This window comes from Triturus cristatus, chromosome 7, assembly GCF_964204655.1.
Source record: "Triturus cristatus chromosome 7, aTriCri1.1, whole genome shotgun sequence".
Classification (NCBI taxonomy): domain Eukaryota; kingdom Metazoa; phylum Chordata; class Amphibia; order Caudata; family Salamandridae; genus Triturus; species Triturus cristatus.
The window spans coordinates 71,654,514-71,667,538 of NC_140590.1; positions in this window are offsets into that span (position 1 = coordinate 71,654,514).

Consider the following 13,025-nt stretch of genomic DNA (forward strand, 5'->3'; position numbering starts at 1 on the left):
AGCCTTACTCACACCGGAACAGGCTGTGTTCTCTCCCCATCAAATGGCTGCATACCTCCCTATAGTGAGTCTGGAGCCAGGGCTGGAAGGGAGTGGCTCTGTGCACTTCAAAGGCCTGCCTTTGAAGTCTCTCCCACTTCAAAGGCACAACTGGGTATTAGTACTGGACCTGTGACACCACCACTTCAGTACACTCTGAACCTGTGGATACTCTGCCAGGATAAAGGACGGCTGTGCTGCTGAAGGGCTGACACTCTTCTCGACTACTGCTTTTCTGGACTCCGGCTTTTTTGACTTAGCACACTGGGCATCTTCTAACTAGTCCCCAGTGCATGTGTTAAGACCCCTAAAATATGTCAGAATTGGCTACGCTCCTGATTGGCATATTTACTTTACCTATAAGTCCCCAGAATAGATACAAAAGTGCACCCAGGGTCTGAAAGTTATGTGTCATTAGTGGACTGCAGGACATATTGTGACACTACTGCACTGAAAATGCACAGCAAGTCTCCAGGCATGCTTCTACACACTGGGTATCCGGTTTTAAAACTTCCAATTCGACCTGGCACTATACACCTTTTGTCAGGCCTAAGCCTTCCTTTTAATACTTATAATCACTTCTATGTGTCCATAGGCAACGACGTGCATGGTATTTAAAAAGTAGGACATTTATATATTATGATTCACATATCCTGGCACTCAAAGTCATTTTTGACTCAAGCAAGTTTGACTTTACCATAGGAAAGCGGTGTGTTGCATTATAACAACTGCTAATTCATAACTTCAGTTAGTTTGGTTTAGCTAGAAAAATGAATCAAGGGCTCTTTTTAATAGTAATTTAAAATCCAAGTTAATGGTAAAGTCAGATTTTATATTATTCTTATAAGAATGACACTTTGAGAAAGTTATCATTTTCCTGCCTGAGCCAAATGATTTTTTTTCTGTCAGTATCACAGTCACGTAGGAGCTGAATAGCTCCTTTTCATTAGCTGTGAAGTGGCTCTTGGAGCTGAGACAAAGGGAGAGGTGCTGCTTTTCCCCTGACAGGATAGTAATATGTGCTGGTCACAGGAACTGTATTACCTTCAAAATATCCCCACCCTTCAACAGGCAGATGTAGTTCAAACGTAGGTCTTCCCCCTCCATTGTCCTGGTAGCCAGCAAGCCACCACTCCCAGTGAAATAGGAGCTTCCCTAAGAACCGGTTTTGAGTGACCACAAGGTAGTGTATGCCCATTATCATAGTCACCCCTCTTGGTGGACACGGGGACCTCTGCACAGGGGGAGAATGTGTCTGGAACTTTGATTGCAGGTATAGATAGGCACTGTGGGTAGTTTACCCAGAGTTGAGAAGTAGACTCCAAGGGGCACATGTAAGAGGAGTGGTGGAGTGAGGCGTTAGCTGTCATGGCTTAACCCCTCACTCCGCCACTTCTGAAACGCAAGGCTGCACCATATATACAATATGGTGCAGCCTTGTGTTTCCCCTGTGCTGGCACTGAACGTAACAGTGTGGCGTCAACTAAGGCAGGGGAGGATTGTTTATGTGTAGGAAGGTGTCCCTTCCTGCACATATCCAATCCTACAATGCCATTTTGTCACTTTTATGTGTGCTGCCTAATGCTGTACATATTAAAGTCACAAAATGGCATTTTATTTACAGATTGTTCATGTACAGGAAGGGTACAACTTCCTGCACATAAACAATCCATGTCAGTTTGCTTTTTCAAGGTGTGGTACACAAGGTAGCTCATATGGAAAAACCAAAACACGGAGAAATAATGCATTTCTCCTCATTTCGCCTAATTTCTCCAGGTTTTCCCTGGTCTTAATTTTGGGGCTGCCTCCTATGTATGCTGTCCTTTTACAGACGGGCAGCATCAAAATCAATGGGTGTTGTGGTGGAACGCCCACCGCAACACCCATTGCCCACACCTTTCACGCTAACCATAGAGTAAAAGGGGGCCTTTCTACAAGGCAGCTTTGAGCCACGTCAAGTGGCTTAATGCTGCCTTTTAAATAAGGCGAAGCCCCTCTTGCCACAACAATGTCGGGAAAAGTGACGTTATGGTGGCGATAGGGGCTTGTGTCAGTTGGTGGACACCCTGGTAAGCTACAGGGACACAAAAGCTGGAAGAAACCCACTTTCCCGAAAAGCCCAGCTGACTAGTCCTGAGCTCTAAGTGGTGTCCCTAAAGGCCCGGGGCCCATAGCTAGGTGTCAGAGTGTAGTCCTCCAGATGAACCCTAAAACCTGCCACTTAGAAACATTTTCAAGGATTTGTGCCTAGGAAACAGACAGAAGAGCGGGACAAACCTGCAAAGTCAGTTTGACAAAGGTGCATTGGCACTGGGCCAGAGATTGAGGTTGCTCGTGCTTTTCTTCAGCAGTAAATCTGTTTCAGCTGGACATCTCAAAGAAGATATTTGGCCTCTTGGAGCGCTGTTCAGCCACAGCTTGCAACCTTGCCCCACCGACAGGAAGCTAACCTCCAAACAATTAATTCCAAAGTTCATAGTCTTCACCAGGTGAAGACACAATAGTATACTTCTGGTGAGGGACCTTCCTTGGGCGTGGGTTTTGACTGTATCCCACTCAGAGCTTTCCCACCAAAATCCAACTGCTTCACCCAAACTTGGTCCGACGGCTATCTGGCCTAAGGTAAGGCATCTTTACCACTTAGGCCCACTCAGGATGTTTGACTTCCATTTTAGAGACTGAGCACCTTATTACAGGTTTGACAGGCCATAGGACTTCTGAACCCGTGGTGCTGGTCTGACCACCGCCACACTGCGGGTCTGCCCGCAGTATTAGGAATGCGGCGAGCGGACAGCCACGGGACCGCCATCACCGCCAGATCAAGGATGCCGCTGCCGGCAACACAGAGCATATTACGAGTTGCATTTTCGTCACCATTTTAATGCCGGCAATACTGCCATGAAAAGGGTGGTGGAAAGGCAGAAAAGGGGGCCCTACATGGCCCCTTGCTGGATTTGGGCTAGGGAGTGCATGCAGGGGGGGCACATTTAGTGACCCCCAGTATTTTCACCCCCACTTCCTGCGTGGTGTGGCATGTATGCCACACCTCGCAGGAAGGTGCAGTCTGCTGTCTGACCGCGGCGGTCTGCATTATAGGCTCTTTTAGGAGCCTTGCAGACCCCGGCAACACCGCCCGCAGGACCAGGATTTAACTCCTGATCTGGCACCGCGGATTCGGCGGCCCTACAGCAGATGTTGGGGGACTGCTGCCACTGTAGGATCTCCAAACTCATAATAAGGCCCTATGTCGGAAGGTCAAATGTCAGAGTTGTATGACCCTGGTATCAGTATCCAACCCACTCTCAATCTCAGTTGGCACTAAACCTTACCTGTGTGCAAGTCTAGCATGAACACTTATTCCCGGATGGCGCTCAGTGTGTTTTAGTGCTATTTTTATTTAGAAATGTTTTATTTCATTTTTCCGTTTCCCTTTATTGGACGTTTGTAATTTTGGTGTTGTTTAATCATTGAAATATTCTCTATTTTAATAAACTGGAGTGCAAATGTTATTGAGTTGTGTTTTTGGCTATTTAACTGTTTTAATACTTCTAAATGTTGTACACATTTTCTTAAGTTAAACCTACCAGGTGTTGTGCTGTGGTTTAAAGTACTGGAACCACTACAGAAACTAACAAACATAGTGACATAATTGTTTGTGGTGGACTACAATCGATTCCAACCAATAACCCATATAGCAATCTTTGTTTTGTGCTTGTGCTTGAACTCAGTAGAGAGACTCAATGGATGTAGGGGTTTACTTACAAGCCCCTTGCGCCACTTTTGCACCATTTTTAACATGGGAAAAATGACGTACGGGTGGCGCAAGGGGCTTGTAAATCTGCACCTTAATGTATTAGCAGATGACATGCAATTTACGTCTGCTTCTCTAAACAAACACATTGAAGCTGAATATTTGGGCTTGGGTATCAGCCCACTGGGTTAGGACAGGGACGAGGAAGATGGATGAGGGGTCAATGGCCCGCTAACCTTCATTACTCTGAGTCTTGGACTCCATCAATGAATGTTGCCCATCCCTCCCAACCCCATTGAGATGAATGTATATCAGCTTCAAATTGTTCTTGGAACTTTGGAAAAAAAAGGAAGTGGGGATATCCGTCTTCCTCCTTTATTGATCATGGTAAGTGTGTCATATTGTAGGGGTGGTAACTTTAAAAATATGAAAACTTCTGCATGCAGGAGTGAATGCTCACTAGGTAAGGACTGTGGCAAGCAAGACCAGGAATCGGATAATTACAGATTGCTGGTAAGCAACCAAGTAATTGTTCATAATCCCAGTTTGGCTGGTAACCTCTGTAACTAGCTGACTTTGAATTATAAATAAATATGAGATGGGTTGTGGTGAACTCACTTTTTTGCTGTCTCAACATCTCAGCCAAAAAATCTGAATTGAAAGGACCTAAACATTCTGCCAATAATCTGTTTTTGACCACCATCTCGAAAGGGGCACACATGTTGCCCCTGAAGAAATCTACAACCTGGGAAATAAGTGAGCAATACAACAAAAAAGGGTGTGGAATTGATTAATTATCCAACAGAGTAACACCTGGACCATCTAAGATTTCAGTATGAGATTGGTGATCTATATACTCATTAGTAAATTCAAATATCCTCTGTTTACCTTCTTAGCTGGTCCACATCAGCTCATTTCATGTGCTTAACCACACCCAACCCTCATCTTTATTATTGTAACCCTCACTCCACTGGAACCGTCTTTGGCCAGTTTTGTTACCTCACCATTGACTCAGACAAATTGCCACCTTCCACCTGTCAAACAAGATCCACATGCAATTATGTAAGAAGCTGGCTCTCTATATAGTGTAGCAAAATGAAGTACACAGTGCAGAGAGACCAATGAGACCCAGATTGCTATACAGAGGCAAAAGTAGATATTACTAACGCTCTGTTTGTGGTTCTGTGGGTGAGCAGTTAGGATTATTAGAGGGTAGTGATAAGCATTTGTTGTACTCACAGAGGCATTAAATGAGACACACACTCAAGAATAAATCCAGGATCAATTTGTAAAAATAGTATTGAGTTTTATGTCATTTTAAAGACCAAGAACTTTGATTTACAGTAAGTAATTTCAAAAGTACGAGTTCGCGAAATATATCACTTTTGTGCACAGTTACGCACCATTACAGTCAATGACGTGAAGCAGAAAAAGGCATATAAAATCAGGCAGTGCTATCACGAAGTTCACCTTTTTATTTTAGGTCGATAGCAAGATCAGGTCTAATGTACCAACACCCTCAGCACCAGTTAGCCTTTTTGGGCATTTTCTTGGAGGTAAGTTCTGTGAGGAGGGTCACAATAGACCCATATCCCTGCACAAACCTCTTGTAGCACCCAGTCAATCCAAGAAATGCCCTGACTTGGGCAGTTGGAGCGTCCCAATACAGAATGGCCTGGATTTTCGGCTGTAGGGGCTAAACTTGACCTCCATCCACAAGGTGACCCAAGTATACAACCTTGCCCTGCCCTATCTGACACTTGCTTGCTTTGATAGTGAGACCTGCACTCTGCAGCGCCTTCAGGGCCTTCCCAAGGTGGATCAGGGGGTCCCGCTGGTGGAGCTAGACAAAAATACCATCCAGATATGCTGCAATAAAGGATTTCAGTCCAGGAAGGACTTTGTTCACTGACGTCTGGACGGTGGCAGGAGCATTCTTTAATCAAAAGGGCATCGTAGTAAACTGGAAGTGCCTATCTGGGGTTGAGAATGCTGATTGCTCTTTTGCTCCAGGGGTTAGACCTACAGATCGACTGGTAACTTTGAAAGTACTTACTGTAAATCAAAGTATTCGTCGATTGATACAACATTTCTGTGATTATTGGTTTCACAGCTCAGTATGCTAATTCTCTTTATTTGGGACTACCAGTTTACTTACTTCATAGAAAACAAGTAATTCAGAACATAGCAACATGCTTAGTATATAGGGCACCAGATAAGGCTATTTGTACCTCCTCTTCTACAGTCGATTCAATGCCAGCCTACTAGAAGACAAATACAGTTTAAAGCCTTGTGCACTGTCCAGAAAGCATTATACGGACTTTCCCTCTGGTTCTCGGTTAGACTCCTTTCACCCAACAAATAAGAAGCCATCCTGAGAGTGAAGGCTTGATTCCTTCAGGGTACGTTTTCTAACCACTAACTTTCTGCCTTCCTCCTCCCATTTTTCTGACATCGTTTTTGCTGACCTTAAGACTCTCAGCACTTTACCAGTGCTAACCAGTGATAAAATGCATGCACTCTATCCCTGAAACAAGTTAATACTGACTCATCCCCAATTGACATATTTAATTTACTTGTAAGTCCTTCAGAAAGCGCACTGCATGTGCCCAGGGCCTGTAAATAAAATGCTACTGGTGGGCCTGCAGTACTTATTGTTCCACCCACTGTCTACGCATCGCCCAGGTCTGCTTTTACAAAACCGGTATTTGCAGTTTAAACCACTATTTCGACCTGGCTAAATAAACCTTTTGCCAGGCCCAAAATTTCCCTTTTTGTACATCTAAGTCACCCCAAGATAGATCCTAGACTATTCAGAGGGCAGGGTACAATGTATTTAAATGGCAGGATATGTACTTTTAAGTTTTCCATGTCCTTATTGAGAAAAACTCTCGAATTAGTTTTTCACTACTTTTGGCCTATCTCTTCCATAGGATAACATTGTGATTGCATTATGACATGTTGTATGTGTAAATCCCAATTGTGAAGAGATGGACTTTTCAAGTTTGATGTCTCTGGATTCACAATTTAAATCCAAACTCATCATGAAGTTGGATTTTAAATTGCAATTCTGGAATTTCTACTTTTAGAAAGTTGCCATTTTCTTTCTTTAGCCATTTCATGCCTGCTATCTGTCTCTGATCACATGTCTGGGGTCGGTGACAGCTGAGCTTTGGATATTCCCTATAGACATCCACACACAATGAGAGATTAGATGTGACTTGATGGGCCATCCTGGCATGATGGGAGGGAGAAGCTGGACCCAGCCTTACTCACACCGGAACAGGCTGTGTTCTCTCCCCATCAAATGGCTGCATACCTCCCTATAGTGAGTCTGGAGCCAGGGCTGGAAGGGAGTGGCTCTGTGCACTTCAAAGGCCTGCCTTTGAAGTCTCTCCCACTTCAAAGGCACAACTGGGTATTAGTACTGGACCTGTGACACCACCACTTCAGTACACTCTGAACCTGTGGATACTCTGCCAGGATAAAGGACGGCTGTGCTGCTGAAGGGCTGACACTCTTCTCGACTACTGCTTTTCTGGACTCCGGCTTTTTTGACTTAGCACACTGGGCATCTTCTAACTAGTCCCCAGTGCATGTGTTAAGACCCCTAAAATATGTCAGAATTGGCTACGCTCCTGATTGGCATATTTACTTTACCTATAAGTCCCCAGAATAGATACAAAAGTGCACCCAGGGTCTGAAAGTTATGTGTCATTAGTGGACTGCAGGACATATTGTGACACTACTGCACTGAAAATGCACAGCAAGTCTCCAGGCATGCTTCTACACACTGGGTATCCGGTTTTAAAACTTCCAATTCGACCTGGCACTATACACCTTTTGTCAGGCCTAAGCCTTCCTTTTAATACTTATAATCACTTCTATGTGTCCATAGGCAACGACGTGCATGGTATTTAAAAAGTAGGACATTTATATATTATGATTCACATATCCTGGCACTCAAAGTCATTTTTGACTCAAGCAAGTTTGACTTTACCATAGGAAAGCGGTGTGTTGCATTATAACAACTGCTAATTCATAACTTCAGTTAGTTTGGTTTAGCTAGAAAAATGAATCAAGGGCTCTTTTTAATAGTAATTTAAAATCCAAGTTAATGGTAAAGTCAGATTTTATATTATTCTTATAAGAATGACACTTTGAGAAAGTTATCATTTTCCTGCCTGAGCCAAATGATTTTTTTTCTGTCAGTATCACAGTCACGTAGGAGCTGAATAGCTCCTTTTCATTAGCTGTGAAGTGGCTCTTGGAGCTGAGACAAAGGGAGAGGTGCTGCTTTTCCCCTGACAGGATAGTAATATGTGCTGGTCACAGGAACTGTATTACCTTCAAAATATCCCCACCCTTCAACAGGCAGATGTAGTTCAAACGTAGGTCTTCCCCCTCCATTGTCCTGGTAGCCAGCAAGCCACCACTCCCAGTGAAATAGGAGCTTCCCTAAGAACCGGTTTTGAGTGACCACAAGGTAGTGTATGCCCATTATCATAGTCACCCCTCTTGGTGGACACGGGGACCTCTGCACAGGGGGAGAATGTGTCTGGAACTTTGATTGCAGGTATAGATAGGCACTGTGGGTAGTTTACCCAGAGTTGAGAAGTAGACTCCAAGGGGCACATGTAAGAGGAGTGGTGGAGTGAGGCGTTAGCTGTCATGGCTTAACCCCTCACTCCGCCACTTCTGAAACGCAAGGCTGCACCATATATACAATATGGTGCAGCCTTGTGTTTCCCCTGTGCTGGCACTGAACGTAACAGTGTGGCGTCAACTAAGGCAGGGGAGGATTGTTTATGTGTAGGAAGGTGTCCCTTCCTGCACATATCCAATCCTACAATGCCATTTTGTCACTTTTATGTGTGCTGCCTAATGCTGTACATATTAAAGTCACAAAATGGCATTTTATTTACAGATTGTTCATGTACAGGAAGGGTACAACTTCCTGCACATAAACAATCCATGTCAGTTTGCTTTTTCAAGGTGTGGTACACAAGGTAGCTCATATGGAAAAACCAAAACACGGAGAAATAATGCATTTCTCCTCATTTCGCCTAATTTCTCCAGGTTTTCCCTGGTCTTAATTTTGGGGCTGCCTCCTATGTATGCTGTCCTTGTACAGAGGGGCAGCATCAAAATCAATCGGTGTTGTGGTGGAACGCCCACCGCAACACCCATTGCCCACACCTTTCACGCTAACCATAGAGTAAAAGGGGGCCTTTTTACAAGGCAGCTTTAAGCCTCGTCAAGTGGCTTAATGCTGCCTTTTAAATAAGGCGAAGCCCCTCTTGCCACAACAATGTCGGGAAAAGTGACGTTATGGTGGCGATAGGGGCTTGTGTCAGTTGGTGGACACCCTGGTAAGCTACAGGGACACAAAAGCTGGAAGAAACCCACTTTCCCGAAAAGCCCAGCTGACTAGTCCTGAGCTCTAAGTGGTGTCCCTAAAGGCCCGGGGCCCATAGCTAGGTGTCAGAGTGTAGTCCTCCAGATGAACCCTAAAACCTGCCACTTAGAAAAATTTTCAAGGATTTGTGCCTAGGAAACAGACAGAAGAGCGGGACAAACCTGCAAAGTCAGTTTGACAAAGGTGCATTGGCACTGGGCCAGAGATTGAGGTTGCTCGTGCTTTTCTTCAGCAGTAAATCTGTTTCAGCTGGACATCTCAAAGAAGATATTTGGCCTCTTGGAGTGCTGTTCAGCCACAGCTTGCAACCTTGCCCTACCGACAGGAAGCTAACCTCCAAACAATTAATTCCAAAGTTCATAGTCTTCACCAGGTGAAGACACAATAGTATCCTTCTTGTGAGGGACCTTCCTTGGGCGTGGGTTTTGACTGTATCCCACTCAGAGCTTTCCCAGCAAAATCCAACTGCTTCACCCAAAACTTGGTCCGACGGCTATCTGGCCTAGTGTAAGGCATCTTTACCACTTAGGCCCACTCAGGATGTTTGACTTCCATTTTAGAGACTGAGCACCTTATTACAGGTTTGACAGGCCATAGGACTTCTGAACCCGTGGTGCTGGTCTGACCACCGCCACACTGCGGGTCTGCCCGCAGTATTAGGAATGCGGCGATCGGACAGCCACGGGACCGCCATCACCGACAGATCAAGGATGCCGCTGCCGGCAACACAGAGCATATTACGAGTTGCATTTTCGTCACCATTTTAATGCCGGCAATACTGCCATGAAAAGGGTGGTGGAAAGGCAGAAAAGGGGGCCCTACATGGCCCCTTGCTGGATTTGGGCTAGGGAGTGCATGCAGGGGGGGCATGTATGCCACACCTCGCAGGAAGGTGCAGTCTGCTCTCTGACCGCAGCGGTCTGCATTATAGGCTCTTTTATGAGCCTTGCAGACCCCGGCAACACCGCCCGCAGGACCAGGATTTAACTCCTGATATGGCACCGCGGATTCGGCGGCCCTACAGCAGATGTTGGGGGACTGCTGCCACTGTAGGACCTCCAAACTCATAATAAGGCCCTATGCCGGAAGGTCAAATGTCAGAGTTGTATGACCCTGGTATCCGTATCCAACCAACTCTCAATCTCAGTTGGCACTAAACCTTACCTGTGTGCAAGTCTAGCATGAACACTTATTCCCGGATGGCGCTCAGTGTGTTTTAGTGCTATTTTTATTTAGAAATTTTTAATTTAATTTTTCCGTTTCCCTTTATTGGACGTTTGTAATTTTGGTGTTGTTTAATCATTGAAATATTCTCTATTTTAATAAACTGGAGTGCAAATGTTATTGAGTTGTGTTTTTGGCTATTTAACTGTTTTAATACTTCTAAATGTTGTACACATTTTCTTAAGTTAAACCTACCACGGGTTGTGCTGTGGTTTAAAGTACTGGAACCACTACAGAAACTAACAAACATAGTGACATAATTGTTTGTGGTGGACTACAATCGATCCCAACCAATAACCCATATAGCAATCTTTGTTTTGTTCTTGTGCTTGAACTCAGTAGAGATACTCAATGGATTTAGGGGTTTACTTACAAGCCCCTTGTGCCACTTTTACACCATTTTTAACATGGAAAAATGACGTACGGGTGGCGCAAGGGGCTTGTAAATCTGCCCCTTAATGTATTAGCAGGTGACATGCAATTTACGTCTGCTTCTCCGAACAAACACATTGAAGCTGAATATTTAGGCTTGGGTATCAGCCCACTGGGTTAGGACAGGGACGAGGAAGATGGATGAGGGGTTAATGGCCCGTTAATCTTCATTACTCTGAGTCTTGGACTCCATCAGTGAATGTTGCCCATCCCTCCTAACCCCATTGAGATGAATGTATATGAGCTTCAAATTGTTCTTGGAACCTTGCAAAAAAAAGGAAGTGGGGATATCCGTCTTCCTCCTTTATTGATCATGGTAAGTGTGTCATATTGTAGGGGTGGAAACTTTAAAAATATGAAAACTTCTGCATGCAGGAGTGAATGCTCACTAGGTAAGGACTGTGGCAAGCAAGACCAGGAATCGGATAATTACAGATTGCTGGTAAGCAACCAAGTAATTATTCATAATCCCAGTTTGGCTGGTAACCCCTGCAACTAGCTGACTTTGAATTATAACTAGATATGAGATGGGTTGTGGTGAACTCACTTTTTTGCTGTCTCAACATCTCAGCCAAAAAATCTGAATTGAAAGGACCTAATCATTCTGCCAATAATCTGTTTTTGACCACCATCTCGAAAGGGGCACAAATGTTGCCCCTGAAGAAATCTACAACCTGGGAAATAAGTGAGCAATACAACAAAAAAGGGTGTGGAATTGATTAAGTATCCAACAGAGTAACCCCTGGACCATCTAAGATTTCAGTATGAGATTGGTGATCTATATACTCATTAGTAAATTCAAATATCCTCTGTTTACCTTCTTAGCTGGTCCACATCAGCTCATTTCATGTGCTTAACCACACCCAACCCTCATCTTTATTATTGTAACCCTCACTCCACTGGAACCGTCTTTGGCCAGTTTTGTTACCTCATCATTGACTCAGACAAATTGCCACCTTCCACCTGTCAAACAAGATCCACATGCACTTATGTAAAAAGCTGGCTCTCTATATAGTGTAGCAAAATGAAGTACACAGTGCAGAGAGACCAATGAGACCCAGATTGCTATACAGAGGCAAAAGTAGATATTACTAACGCTCTGTTTGTGGTTCTGTGGGTGAGCAGTTAGGATTATTAGAGGGTAGTGATAAGCATTTGTTGTACTCACAGAGGCAATAAATGAGAAACACACTCAAGAATAAATCCAGGATCAATTTGTAAAAATAGTATTAAGTTTTATGTCATTTTAAAAACCAAGAACTTTGATTTACAGTAAGTAATTTCAAAGGTACGAGTTCGCAAAATATTTCACTTTTGTGCACAGTTATGCACCATTACAGTCAATGACGTGAAGCAGAAAAAGGCATATAAAATCAGGCAGTGCTTTCACGAAGTTCACCTTTTTATTTTAGGTCGATAGCAAGATCAGGTCCAATGTACCAACACCCTCACCACCAGATAACCTTTTTGGGCATTTTCTTGGAGGTAAGTTCTGTGAGGAGGGTCACAATAGACCCATATCCCTGCACAAACCTCTTGTAGCACCCAGTCAAGCCAAGAAATGCCCTGACTTGGGCAGCTGGAGCATCCCAATACAGAATGGCCTGGATTTTCGGCTGTAGGGGCTAAACTTGACCTCCATCCACAAGGTGACCCAAGTATACAACCTTGCCCTGCCGTATCTGACACTTGCTTGCTCTGATAGTGAGACCTGCACTCTGCAGCGCCTTCAGGGCCTTCCCAAGGTGGATCAGGGGGTCCTGCTGGTGGAGCTAGACAAAAATACCATCCAGATATGCTGCAATAAAGGATTTCAGTCCAGGAAGGACTTTGTTCACTGACATCTGGACGGTGGCAGGAGCATTCTTTAATCAAAAGGACATCATAGTAAACTGGAAGTGCCTATCTGGGGTTGAGAATGCTGATTTCTCTTTTGCTCCAGGGGTTAGACCTACAGATCGACTGGTAACTTTGAAAGTACTTACTGTAAGTCAAAGTATTCGTCGATTGATACAACATTTCTGTGATTATTGGTTTCACAACTCAGTATGCTAATTTTCTTTATTTGGGACTACCAGTCTACTTACTGCATAGAAAACAAGTAATTCAGAACATAGCAACATGCTTAGTATATAGGGCACCAGATAAGGCAATTTGTAC